Source organism: Bos indicus, chromosome 7 (assembly GCF_029378745.1).
Source record: "Bos indicus isolate NIAB-ARS_2022 breed Sahiwal x Tharparkar chromosome 7, NIAB-ARS_B.indTharparkar_mat_pri_1.0, whole genome shotgun sequence".
NCBI classification, from domain to species: Eukaryota; Metazoa; Chordata; class Mammalia; order Artiodactyla; family Bovidae; genus Bos; species Bos indicus.
In genome coordinates, this window is record NC_091766.1 from 270724 (window position 1) to 285809 (window position 15086).

At 37.7% G+C, this 15086-nt stretch overlaps 1 pseudogene; it reads right to left on the minus strand.

The window, feature by feature from the left end:
• Positions 1-1482: 1482 nt before the first annotated feature.
• On the minus strand, positions 1483-2418 carry LOC109560796 (olfactory receptor 5W2-like; annotated as a pseudogene).
• Between the last annotated feature and the right edge of the window lie 12668 nt (positions 2419-15086).

Genomic DNA, 15086 nt, shown 5'->3' on the forward strand with positions numbered 1-15086 from the left:
TTTGTGAATGACAAGGAGATAAAGAGGACATTCAACAAGGGTCAAGAAGAGGAAAGAAGAGGATGAAATTGTCATGGAGATAGTGATAAAAATATTGATAATGATAGCCCATTGATGTACTTTATCAAGGTCCTTTCCACTGTCCCCTAAATTTTCTTTTTCTTTATTTAAGCTTTGTTCAGACAAAATTGACAATTAGCATGTATAAGGTGTACAAGGTGAAGATTAGACACATGTGTGCATTATGACTGGGCTTCCCAGGTGGCGCAAGTGGCAAAGATCTCGCCTGCCAATACAGGAGACATAAGAGACATGGTTTCAACTCCTGGGTCTGAAAGATCCCCCTGAGGAGGGCATTGCAACCCACTCCAGTATTTTGCCTGGAGAATCCCCATGGACAGAGGAGCCTGACAGACCACAGTCCATGGGGTCTCAAAGAGTTGGGCATGACTGAAGTGACTGAGAACGCATTGTGACATGATCACCACATAAGATTAATCAACACATTCATTAACTCACATAGTTATCATTTGGAGTGTGTGTCTAATAAGGACAGTTAAGATCTACTTTTCTAGAAAATTTAAAGTTTAAAATACAGAATTGTTAACTGAAGTCTTAGTATACATTAGAGTCCCAGAACTTATTCATCATATAACAGAAAAGTTGTACACTTTGACAAATATTTCAAACTTCTTTCACCTACCAGACCTTGGAAACAATAAATCTACTCTGTATTTCTATAAATTAATCCTTTTTGTATTAAACATGCATGTGAGATAATACAGTAGTTATTGTTCACTGTCTGACTTACTTCACTTAGAGTAATGACTTCATGGTTCTTCCATGTTGTGGCTAACCAGGCTTCTTTACTTCTAAAATACGTGAGCTTGTCTACCTCATAGCTCATTTAATTATCAGATTCCCTGACTAATATTGTTTCATTCACCACTTGAATAATTTTTAGATTTGTGACTGAATGTATCTATCCAAAGACATATTAGTTTTAGATTTTGCTTTGGATTCATAACACTCGATATTTTATTTCATGATTGTTAGGCTTCTATTGAGTTACTTACCTGCTTAGTTAATTAATGTTTGTGACACTAGCTTATATTCATTAGTACAGAAACTACAGTATGTCCCATTAAATATAAAGAATGCTCAAAAATCTCTCAAGAAGTACATAACAAATCTTCAGGAAAATTGAAATGTTGTTTGAATGAAAGAATAAACCAATGATATTTGATCAAGTTAGAAAATTCAGGGAAGTTTTCAACAAAGTAGAGGTGCCATATATAAATTCTTGATACATATGAGCATGCTGTATTTGGAGACTGTAGCATTTCTAAAATTTGGGCTATACAACAAATGTTCATTTATAACATTGTAAGCACTGGGGAATTTTTAGTTCTCTTGTATGATGAAATATAATTCTAGAAATACAAAACCCAAAATGTGTTTATGTGTGTGAAATGTAAACATTTAGCCCCATCTTTTAAGTTTCACTTTTTCCAGAGCCTGTTTCACATCTTTGTTCCTTAGACTGTAAATCATAGGGTTTAACATTGGAGTCACAAGAGTGTCAAACAATGAGGTCATCTTGTCTTGATCTAGAAAATTAGGATGAACTCAGCCTGAAATACATAAAGAGCATAGTTCCCTCGAAAATTTCCACTGCAGTTAGGTGGGAGGTGCAGGTGGAAAAAGCTCTGAACCTCCCCTCAACAGAGTGGATCTTCAAGACTGAAAGGGTAGTATAACAATAAGAGATGAGGACTCCTGAAATGGTACTCAGTTCAATGAAGGTAAGAATAATGAATAACACCAACTCATTGATCTGTATATAACATCAGGAAAGGAGGAAAAGTGGAGGTAAATCATAGAAGAAATGGCTAATCTCCTTTGACCCACAGAAACATAAGCAGAATGCTAATATTGTGTGTGTCAGAGCATTGGCCATTCCCACCAGGTAAACCCCAGCCACGAGCAGGGAGCACACCCCGCTGGACATGCTGACTGCATAGAGCAAGCGGCTGCTGATGGCCTTGTACAGGTCATAGGCCATCACTGCCAGGAGAAGAGATTCAGCTTCTGTAGAGATACAGAAGACAAAGAACTGCAGAGCGCAGCCACTGAAGGAGATTGACTTGTTCTTGGCAAATTGATCCACCAGCATCTTGAGCACAATTGCTGTGGAAATGCAGAGGTCACAGAAGGAGAGGTGGCTGAGGCAAAATACATGGGTGTGTGTAGCTGGGGATCCATCCTAATCAGGGTTATCATTCCAAGGTTTGCCAGAAGGTTAATAAGATAAACAAGTAGAACCATGGTAAAAAGAGCCATCTTGTTCTCAGTGTTATCAGTAATTCCCAAGAAAATGAGCTCAGTCAGAAAGGAGAAATTCCTTCTATCCATCCTTTTTTGTTCTGATGTAAACTTTTAGAAAATGATCAAGAAAATGACACACAGATGTGGAACACTTCTGCACAACTGCAAAATATCATAAGGAGGAAGGTGATTTTTGTTTGTATTTGTGTTTTTATAATTACAAAATAATCTAGATCATGGATATCCACTATTTAAAGGTAGATAGCTATCTGTTCAGTCCAGTTCAGTCACTCAGTCATGTCTGACTCTTTTGCAGCATACCAGGCCTCCCTGTCCGTCACCAACTGCCGGAGTTTACCCAACTCATGTCTATTGAATCAGTCATTCCATCCAACCATCTCATCCTCTGTTGTCCCCTTCTCCTCCTGCCTTCAATCTTTCCCAGCATCAAGGTCTTTTCAAGTGAGTCATCTGTTAGCATCAGGTGGCCAAAGGATTGGAGTTTCAGCCTCAACATCAGTCCTTTCAATGAACACCCAGGACTGATTTCCTTTAGGATGGACTGGTTAGATCTCTTTGTAGTCCAAAGGACTCTCAAGAGTCTTCTCCATCACCACAGTTCAAAAGCATCAGTTCTTCAGCGCTCAGCTTTCTTTATAGTCCAACTCTCACATCTGTACATGACTACTGGAAAAACCATAGCCTTGACTAGACAGACCTTTGTTGGCAAAGTAATGTCTCTGCTTTTGAATATGCTATCTAGGTTGGTCATAACTTTCCTTCCAAGGAGTAAGCGTCTTTTAATTTCATGGCTGCAGTCACCATCTGCAGTGATTTTGGAGCCCCAAAAAATAAAGTCAGCCACTGTTTTCACTGTTTCCACTAAATGTAGATGTCATTCATGAGTAGGTTATTTTATACAAGCTCATCTCTGAGCATTGCTTTTCTTGTCTCAGGGAGGAGCTTTTGATAAATTTAACTAACTTTACCTCTTCAAAATAATATGGAAGAAACACCAGTGTTAGACCAGGCTGCAAGATCTAAGGACTAAGCATTTCCCATGCTGGAAAATATTTATCTGATCATATTTATTAAATCATATTTATTAAAATATGATTTTAAAAATGATTACAATTTTTATATTTCTCAAGAAAGCATGATTGGTTTAAGAGTCTTTGCCCTAGTTCCAGAAATAGTATATCAAGGACTAGCATAATAAAAAAATAATTGCTACTGCTTTTAGCCTGGCACCCCACTCCAGTACTCTTGCCTGGAAAATCCCATGGATGGAAGGGCCTTGTGGGCTGCAGTTCATGGGGTCACTAAGAGTCGGACACGACTGAGCAACTTCACTTTATTTTTTCACTTTCATGCATTGGAGAAGGAAATGGCAACCCACTCCAGTGTTCTTGCCTGGAGAATCCCAGGGACAGGGGAGCCTGGTGAGCTGCCGTCTATGGGGTCGCACAGAGTCAGACATGACTGAAGCAACTTAGCAGCAGCAGCAGCTTTTAGTCTATGTTGTATTTAGTATTTTCTGAGATGTGAAGTAAGTATTATTGATCTAGTTTTCTAGAGATTTTTAATTGCTTTCCCACAATGCTCATTACTTATTTGTAGAATGGTTGTTAAAGGATGAATATCTTGATGAACAGGAAAAAAAAAAGACAAAAATAAGTGAAAATAACAGAATTTGTCACATACACTTGCATCCATTAATCTTTTTAATGACTTTTCTAGATTATAAAATGGAAATGAGTAGAGGAACAATAAATACTTCTTAAAAACATATACCTTGCTATTATATGTGTATATTTATGTGTGATCATGTGTATATATTTTAATATATATGAGAATAGTATGTAAGTAATGAACTTTTTCCTTAGACCTACCTAAGTATACATGCTCATGGTTCACATGGAGATGAATTTGTCCATTTTTATTGTGGTACCTACACGAACTTTTCAATAAAACAAAACATACCTTAAATTTCTGTATACACTTGCCCAATGATGAAAAGATTAAAGGCTTTCCTATGAACCAAGAGTAAATAAAGTAAATAATAAATTGTTATGTCATGGATATCAGCAAGTTTAGATAGATCCTCCTGATTCTGAAAAGAAAATATTATTTCTAGTCATTAAATGCAGGTTTTAATAGGTAAGCTAGCATAAAATGATTCATATATATATTTTTTTTTTTTTTTCTCTAAAAGTTAACTATTTTCTCCTACATTCTTTAAGTTAGGATCTGGAAATCTACCTGAGATGAGATCTTGGGTAGCTGAACAATAGGCAAATAGCCTTTTATTTTACCAGGTACACTGGGACTTAAATCCCTGAAGTTAATGCTCATATGGTTTTATTAAGTATTTTCCTGCTTCTATATATTCTGTTGTGAACTCAGAAACAGTTTGACAAAAGCTGAGTTTTTGTGCTTCACTACTGTCACCAAATTGCTCTATGGTAAGAAGGATACTGTGTATTGTTTGTAGGATTGTTTTATAGTTACCCCTAATCTCCTCCTTCTCTAATTTGAGAGGAAACCTAATGAAACTCAAAAAGATCTCCCTCAATCATTTCCAGTGCCTTTGGATTGTTCATTGTGTTTTTGAAACTTTATCCTTCATACCTCATTTAAGAATTAAACTGTATTTCAACTGTATTTTCTTTAATATTGAAATGTAATACATATACCATAAAATTCACCCTTCTAATGTATACAGTTTTTTGTTTGTTTGTTTGTTTTGTTTTTATTATATTTTCAAGGTTGTTCAGTTATCACCAGCATCTGCATTCAGAAAATGTTCATCAGTCTCATAAGAAAACTATATCTATTAGCACTTGCTCCCTCTCTGAAACCTCCCCCACCCCTGAAACCTCTAATCTACATTCTGAGTCTGTGTGGTTTCCTATTCTTGGTCTTGAATACAAGCAGAAGCATGCAATATATTATTTATTTTCCTGTCAGGCTTCTTTTCTTTAGTAAAATACTATATTTGCTTCAGTAAAATATTTAGGTAAATATAGTGTCAGCCACATTGTGCTTGTGTCAGAAACCTGTTTCATTAGTTAGCATAATAATGTTTCTTTTTATGGATATAAAACAGTTTATTGATCCAGTCTTCAGGTGGATGAGCATGTGGTTATTTTTACTCTTTAGCTATTAAGAATAATGATGCCATTTCATTCTGTCAGTGCTACCTTTCAAGCAGACTTCATCACCAGAGAACCTTTTATTCCCATCCTCCAACCACATGTCCAAGAATATTTCATTAACTTTGCAACTTCCTCATATTCTCTAAGTAGTGCACCCTTCTTTGAATTATGCTTATTTTAATCATGTAAGAATCTCTTTACTACATTTAAGGCCTCAAGAATAAGAGCAATGTTTATTTTCTATTTTGTAAACCCCTTGATAAAAGAATTTGGGTAGGTAGTGCTTTTAAAATATTGATCACTCAGTACTTCTGTCTATTAAAGTGGAGAATAATATACAAAGAATAGAAATATACCTGCTTTGTGGATTTTTCTTTGGATATACATGGGCTTCCCTTGAAGCTCAGTTGGTAAAGAATCTGCCTGCAGTGCAGGAGACCTGGATTAGATTCCTGGGTCAGGAAGATCTCCTGGAGAAGGAAATGGCAACTCACTCCAGTATTCTTGCCTAGAGAATCCCATGGACAGAGGAGCCTGGCAGGCTACAGTCCACGTGGTCACAAGAGTTGGACATGACTTAGCAACTAAACCACAATAGCTCATATGTGCAAAAATGACTACTTTAAAATATTTAAGCATGGAGATGAGTTTTCTACATCAGCAGAGTTCCATTTTTTTTTCTTAAAATAATTTGCTTGTGAAAGGTTGTTGCTGAACGAAAAGACGCCAGGATTCTTGGCCTCCAGAGGAGAAGAATTCAATCCGGGGCCAGAGACGAGGCTTGATCGCCCAGAGCTTCTGTGTAATAAAGTTTTATTAAAGTATAAAGGAGATAGAGAAAGCTTCTGACATAGTCATCAGAAGGGGGCAGAAAGAGTACCCCCCTGCTAGTCTTCAGCTGGATGTTATATAGTCACTAGTAGTCTGTTAACATAGTAGTCTGGAGAAGGAAATGGCAACCCATTCTAGTACACTTGCCTGGAAAATCCCATGGACAGAAGAGCCTGATATGCTACAGTCCATGGGGTCTCAAAGAGTCGGACACGACTGAGCAACTTCACTCACTCACTCACTCAGTCTGTTAATGAAAGAAAGGAATGTCTTAAAACTCAGAATGGCACCAGGCCCCTTATCCATAAGAGGTATTTTGGGGGTAATCTTGGCACCAGACGATTCATCCTGGGCCATAAAACGATTGACTTGAATCTTGCAGAAGGGCAGATTACCATACAAATAGTTTCGTTTACATAGATTAGGGGAACAATGTCTGAGTATAACATACTGGCTTGTCAAGTAGGTTCTGAGCCATTAGGCGGAAACAACTTGAAGACAGAGTCTGGGGTAAATGCATAGTACATTAACATAGCTTAAGACAAACATTTACATAAGAAAAATGCATTGGTTAACTCAAGGTTTGAGAATAGTTAACTTCAGGTGAAACCATGTGTCATTATGGCAACACAGTATTTTAGGAGAAACCTTTTAAATTTGTATAGAGAAGGGAAAAAAATTATCATTAGTTTGTTTCCTCCTGCCACTTAAGAGAGATAAAAATGTCTGACACTTGCAGCCTATTTCCTCCATTTGGAGACCCCTGGCCTTCCTACCTGTTACCCTCTTACTTGCAATTATCCGTATTAGTTCTTGGGAAAATATATATCAAAATTTTCACTTTAGGGTCTTCCCCAAATCCTTCTCAACAGAGAGCAATGAAATTCTCTGAACTCCTAAAACTCAGTCTAACATCTCAGTATCTGGTTGTGATAAGGGTACTTCCTGAGGTCTCTGAAGAAATGTTCCTTTCACAATGACCTGAATGATTTAAATGCCAATCACTCTCAATTGCTTTGTGTGCTGTTGATGTACTGCTTCAGTCAGGGACTTTGTGTAAGTATATGCACAACAAAATTGAAAAGAGATTGTACACTAGCTGACAGATCTAATTAAAATATTAAAGCTATTAATAAATCTATCTGGAATTAGAAACTACAGAGTTCTACAATGGGAAAGTGACAGTTTGTGTAGATTAAAGATAACTGTCATTTTTTCACACATTTTTTTAGAGATACATTACTTATTTATCCTCCCTTTGAATATTTGCTATACTTTAGCTGCTTTGCCCAACAAAAATTGGCAGAAATAATGTAAGTCTGTTTTACATTTCTTCCCCCCACCACCACTCTGCACCACACAATACTGGGATCTTATTTCCCAACCAGGGACGGAAATGTGCCTGTGGTAGAAACATGGAGTCACCCATCAGGCCTCCAGGGGAACACCTGTGAGTCAATCCTGCATTAAGCCTTTAGGAAGACAGTATCTGAAAGCCACATGATACCAGATAAGAAGTCCATCTAACCATCTGAGAATACCTTGTGACAGACAGATTCTGAGATTGCTTAAAGGGGGAAGAGGAGAATATGAGTTCATCTGTCCAGCCATTCTCATCCAGTGACAGATGTGAGTTACCTTATAACCTAGCCTATCCTCCCACTGAATATTTTATGTGACCTTAGTCAACATGAGGATGAACAAAATAATGAATCAGAGATCATTGTTTTAAAAGAAAGATACTGCTAAGTCATGTCCAACTCTTGTGAGCCCATGAACTGTAGCCTGCCAAGCTCCTCTGTCCATGGAATTCTCCAGGCAAGAATACTGGAGTGGTGACATTTCCTTCTCCAGGGGAACTTCCCAACCAAGGAATTGAATCCAGGTCTCCCGCATTGCAGGGAGATATTTACAAACTAAGCTACACAGGAAGCTATTTAAGTCATGTGGTTTTGAAATACTGTTTAGGTAGCAAGAGATAACAGCAGCAGTGTGGATATATAAATAAGAGAATAGTTTAGGGGTAATTATTTTCCATATATATTTACATTATATATATTTATTTTATATATTTGCATTATATATTTATTATATATATTAATACAAATCTGAAAAGTGAAGAAAATATTTGAAAAGTATATCTACACATCTGAAAAAGAACTTGTATCCAAACTTTATGAAATGCTTTCATCAATAATAAGAAAAAAAATTATAATAATAAAATTTAGGCAAAGGATTGAATAGATATGCTCACCAAGATGTGCAAACAGAAACATTGTATATGTGTTTGCTCAGTATCATTAGTTTTTAGGAAAATGACAATATCTGTTAAATGGGTTAAAATTAGAAATACTGAGCATACCTAATTTTTCCTGTTTCATCTGAATTCTCATTTGGGATTTAACAAGGACACAGATTATCTTTTTATTTTTGGAGTTACTTCTCTGATTATTCCTTTTAATTGTTTCTTGCTTTTTACCTACCTTATTTTTTCTAAAGCTAGGAAACTCATAAAACCAAATTTCATGTAATTACTATGTTTTTAGTTTTGGGAAAGTAATAGAGATACATTTTTTACATCATTTTATATGTCATTGCTATTCTTGACCAACTCAATCCTCAAATACCAGCTGTCCTCCTGTAGAAATACAGTTGAGGCAAAGGTTAAGCCACATAACTAATTGCCAATAATTTTCCACCAGTTAAAATCAAGGAATTGATGTCTCTGTGTTACAAAAGAATTCGTGACCATTATTTGTTTCCTCTCTGGCACACTGTGGATGTGTGTGGAATAGTCCTTGATCACCTAATTCTATCCCTGACCAGATTAATTTTTCCCTCAGGTATATCCCTATCTTCTGGGATGCAAAAATCCCTTGGGTTACATTTTAATCAACCAGACCTGGCATTAGCTTTTTATCATTGCTGCTCCTCAAGACCACACAGGATAAACTCCTTTCAATCTACTCCCTCCCAACAATTTCAACCTGACTTTGGGTAGCTACATTATTAATACAAGCTGGGTAACCAAAAGATCTCCCAATGGGATTTGTGTTTCATTAAAAATGGAGATCTGAGATAACTGAAAAGTGTGTGTCAAGGAGAAAATGCATGCGTCGGATAAGAGCAAGTGAGAAAAAATTAGATTTTAGGATTTCCTTGTGCCCATGGTGACAGTAAAATCCTGTGTAGGCAACTATCTACTCAGAAGATGACTTTCTCAGAACATACTTGTATGCCATCAAACCTGGAGTACTGTGATACAGAGTTCACTGCATGATCGAGTTACCAAATTTCATTATGTCTCATGGCTGCTGGGGGAATGACTAGGAGAGCCAGTGGGTGTTGTTCGACAAGAAAGGAATACTTCTAGTAATATAAAGATTAATTGTGTTCTGAGATATGAATGTGTGTACTACATCAGTTTCACAAATGTATAGTCAATACTTATTTTGTATAAGAAACTATCATATTAAAAGAAAAAAAAAATAGTACTCTGATAGTGAACATGCTTTGTTTAAGGAAAACTCTTTTTTAGAGTACAATACATATTTAGAAAATTTCTTCTATACATGTAAGCTTAAGTAATGAAGAAATTCTGCTCCCAGAATGAAAACAAAGAGAAAACATTACTAACATCTCAGAAAGTGTCCCCACACATCCATCACAAATTGATATCAAATATGATACTTCAGGGTCTTCCCAGATGACTCAGCTGGATAAGAATGCAGCTACCAATGCAGGAGATAAAAGAGATATGTGTTTGATCCTTGAGTCAGAAAGATCCCCTGGGGGAGGGTATGGCAACCCACTCCAGTATTATTGACTGGAGAATCCGATGGAGAGAAGAGCCCGGCAGGCTCCAGTCTATAGGGTTGCACAGAGTTACACAGGACTGAGGCGACTTAACAGGCACACATGATACTCAGCTTGGATACTTTTAAAGGATACAGTAACAAAATCATACAGCTTTCACAGCTTTATTTTTACCGCTTTCACACAATTCACCCTCATTGCTGTGTAGTACTCCCAGATATAAACTTCAGATCAGATCAGATCAGATCAGTCGCTCAGTCGTGTCTGACTCTTTGCAACCCCATGAATCGCAGCACACCAGGCATCCCTGTACATCACCAACTCCCGGGGTTCACTCAGACTCACGTCCATCGTGTCAGTGATGCCATCCAGCCATCTCATCCTCTGTCGTCCCCTTCTCCTCTTGCCCCCAATCCCTCCCAGCATCAGAGTCTTTTCCAATGAGTCAACTCTTCGCATGAGGTGGCCAAAGTACTGGAGTTTCAGCTTTAGCATCATTCCTTCCAAAGAAATCCCAGGGCTGATCTCCTTCAGAATGGACTGGTTGGATCTCCTTGCAGTCCAAGGGACTCCCAAGAGTCTTCTCCAACACCACAGTTCAAAAGCATCAATTCTTCAGCGCTCAGCCTTCTTCAGAGTCCAACTCTCACATCCATACATGACCACTGGAAAAGCCATAGCCTTGACTAGACGAACCTTTGTTGGCAGAGTAATGTTTCTGCTTTTGAATATGCTATCTAGGTTGATCATAACTTTCCTTTCAAGGAGTAAGCATCTTTTAATTTCATGGCTGCAGTCACCATCTGTAGTGATTTTGAAGCCCAGAAAAATAAAGTCTGACACTGTTTCCACTGTTTCCCCATCTATTTCCCATGAAGTGATGGGACCAGATGCCATGATCTTCATTTTCTGAATGTTGAGCTTTAAGCCAACCTTTTCACTCTCCTCTTTCACTTTCATCAAGAAGCTTTTGAGTTCCTCTTCACTTTCTGCCATAAGGGTGATATCATCTGCATATCTGAGGTTATTGATATTTCTCCTAGCAAACTTGATTCCAGCTTGTGCTTCTTCCACTCCAGCGTTTCTCATGATGTACTCTACATGTAAGTTAAATAAACAGGGTGACAATATACAGCCTTGACGAACTCCTTTTCCTATTTGGAACTAGTCTGTTGTTCCATGTCCAGTACTAACTGTTGCTTCCTGACCTGCATACAAATTTCTCAAGAGGCAGATCAGGTGGTCTGGTATTCTCATCTCTTGAAGAATTTTCCACAGTATATTGTGATCCACACAGTCAAAGGCTTTGGCATAGTCAATAAAGCAGAAATAGATGTTTTTCTGGAACTCTCTTGCTTTTTCCATGATCCAGTAGATGCTGGCAATTTGATCTCTGGTTCCTCTGCCTTTTCTAAAACCAGCTTGAACATCTGGAATTTCATGGTTCACATATTGCTGAAGCCTGGCTTGGAGAATTTTGAGCATTACTTTACTAGCGTGTGAGATGAGTGCATTTGTGCGGTAGTTGGAGCATTCTTTGGCATTGCCTTTCTTTGGGATTGGAATGAAAACTGACCTTTTCCAGTCCTGTGGCCACTACTGAGTTTTCCAAATTTGCTGGCATATTGAGTGCAACACTTTCACAGCGTCATCTTTCAGGATTTGAAATAGCTCAACTGGAATTCTATCACCTCCACTAGCTTTGTTCATAGTGATGCTTTCTAAAGCCCACTTGACTTCACATTCCAGGATATCTGGCTCTAGGTCAGTGATCACACCACTGTGATTATCTGGGTCATGAAGATCTTTTTTGTACAGTTCTTCTGTGTATTCTTGCCATCTCTTCTTAGTATCTTCTGCTTCTGTTAGGTCCATACCATTTCTGTCCTTTATTGAGCCCATCTTTTCATGAAATGTTCCTTTGGTATCTCTGATTTTCTTGAAGAGATCTCTAGTCTTTCCCATTCTGTTGTTTTCCTGTATGTCTTTGCATTGATCGCCGAAGAAGGCTTTCTTATCTCTTCTTGCTATTCTTTGGAACTCTGCATTCAGATGTTTATATCTTTCCTTTTCTCCTTTGCTTTTCACTTGTCTTCTTTTACAGCTATTTGTAAGGCCTCCCCAGACAGCCATTTTGCATTTTTGCATTTCTTTTCTATGGGGATGGTCTTGATCTCTGTCTCCTGTACAATGTCATGAACCTCATTCCATAGTTCATCAGGCACTCTATCTATCAGATCTAGGCCCTTAAATCTATTTCTCACTTCCACTGTATAATCATAATGGATTTGATTTAGGTCATACCTGAATGGTCTACTTTCTTCAATTTCAATCTGAATTTGGCAATAAGGAGTTCATGGTCTGAGCCCCAGTCAGCTCCTGGTATTGTTTTTGCTGACTGTATAGAGCTTCTCCATCTTTGGCTGCAAAGAATATAATCAATCTGATTTTGGTGTTGACCATCGGGTGATGTCCATACAGTAATTTATCTAATTTAGAGCTGGGGTCAGTATACTTGACCTCTAAAGTTTTATTGGAGATGAACATACCATTTATCTGTATATTTTTATGGTTGCTTTTGTGATACAGCAAAAATCTGAGGATTGTGACAAAGTTTATGAACTATAAATTCTAATATATACACTATTTAACATTTTAAGGATATTTGTCAAGTACTGATCTAAAGTGTGTAAAATGTGGGGGTTGTTTTCAGTTTTATATTATTACAAATAATTCAATGAAGAACGTTTTTGTATAAGTCTTTGGGTGGTCATATTCATCCATTTCTCTTAGGTATAATTCAAAAAATGCCATTTTTGAGCCATAGGAAATGTATTAGTATATGTTCTACAGTATTGGACACAGTTTAGAGTTTTATAAAATATACAGGCAATTCTCATCCAATTGTAAATTATAAAGCCATACTTATTCCACATCCTCATTAACAGTTGCTAATTCAATCATTTACACCTTACTATTCTTTAGGTGACTCATAATGCTTTTATTTGCTATTAACCTTTTATTTAAGTTTTACTTACTAGAGGGCTACTACATTTGGATATTCACTTTGATGAGGAGTCTATGTATTCTGAATATGAATTACAACTTACATAAAAGGACTATGTTTGAAAGTATTTGTCCTCCTGAATTTCATAATATCTAGATGGCTTAATGTAACCACTATTAAAGGTTGAAACAGTCTACAAGTACAGTACAATTTCTGATTTCAACCTAAAGTAACTTCTTTTTTTTTTTTTCCAAATCTTTTCCAGTACTGGGATTATTTTACACAGCAGCAATCAATGCAAAGAAATAGAGGAAAACAACAGAATGGGAAAGACTAGAGATCTCTTCATGAAAATTAGAGATACAAAGGGAACATTTCATGAAAAGATGGGCTCAATAAAGAACAGAAATGGTATGGAACTAAAAGAAGCAGAAGATATTAAGAAGAGGTGGTAAGAATACACAGAAGAACTATACAAAAAAATATCTTCATGACCCAGATAATCACAATGGTGTGATCACTCACCTAGAGCCAGACATCCTGGAATGTGAAGTTAAGTGGGCCTTAGGAAGCATCACTATGAAAAAATCTAGTGGAGGTGATGGAATTCCAGTTGAGCTATTCCAAATCCTGAAGGATGATGCTGTGAAAGTGCTGCACTCAATATGCCAGCAAATTTGGAAAACTCAGTAGTGGCCACAGGACTGGAAAAGGTCAGTTTTCATTCCAAACCCAAAGAAAGGCAATGCCAAAGATTGTTAAAACTACCGCACAAATGCACTCATCTCACATGCTAGTAAAGTAATGCTCAAAATTCTCCAAGCCAGGCTTCAGCAATATGTGAACCGTGAACTTCCACATGTTCAAGCTGGTTTTAGAAAAGGCAGAGGAACCAGAGATCAAATTGCTAACATCTGCTGGATCATGGAAAAAGCAAGAGAGTTCCAGAAAAACATCTATTTCTGTTTTATTGACTATGCCAAAGCCTTTGACTGTGTGGATCACAATAAACTGTGGAAAATTCTGAAAGAGATGGGAATGCCAGACCACCTGACTTGCCTCTTGAGAAACCTATATGCAAGTCAGGAAGCAACAGTTAGAACTGGACATGGAACAACAGACTGGTTCCAAATAGGAAAAGGAGTACGTCAAGGCTGTATATTGTTACCCTGCTTATTTAACTTACATGCAGAGTACATCATGAGAAACGCTGGACTGGAAGAAGCACAAGCTGGAATCAAGATTGCCAGGAGAAATATCAATAACCTCAGAAATGCAGATAACACCAGCCTTATGGCAAAAAGTGAAGAGGAACTCAAAAGCCTCCTGATGAAAGGGAAAGAGGAGAGTGAAAAAGTTGGCTTAAAGCTCAACATTCAGAACATGAAGATCATGGCATCCGGTCCCATCACTTCATGGGAAATAGATGGGGAAACAGTGGAAACAGTGTCAGACTTTATTTTTCTGGGCTCCAAAATCACTACAGATGGTGACTGCAGCCATGAAATTAAAAGACGCTTACTCCTTGGAAGGAAAGTTATGACCAACCTAGATAGCATATTCAAAAGCAGAGACATTACTTTGCCAACAAAGGTTCGTCTAGTCAAGGCTATGGCTTTTCCAGTGGTCATGTATGGATGTGAGAGTTGGACTGTGAAGAAGGCTGAGCGCCGAAGAATTGATGCTTTTGAACTGTGGTGTTGGAGAAGACTCTTGGGAGTCCCTTGGACTGCAAGGAGATCCAACCAGTCCATTCTGAAGGAGATCAGCCCTGGGATTTCTTTGGAAGGAATGATGCTAAAGCTGAAACTCCAGTACTTTGGCCACCTCATGCGAAGAGCTGACTCTTTGGAAAAGACCCTGATGCTAGGAAGGATTGGGAGCAGGAGGAGAAGGGGACAACAGAGGATGAGATGGCTGGATGGCATCACTGACTCGATGGATGT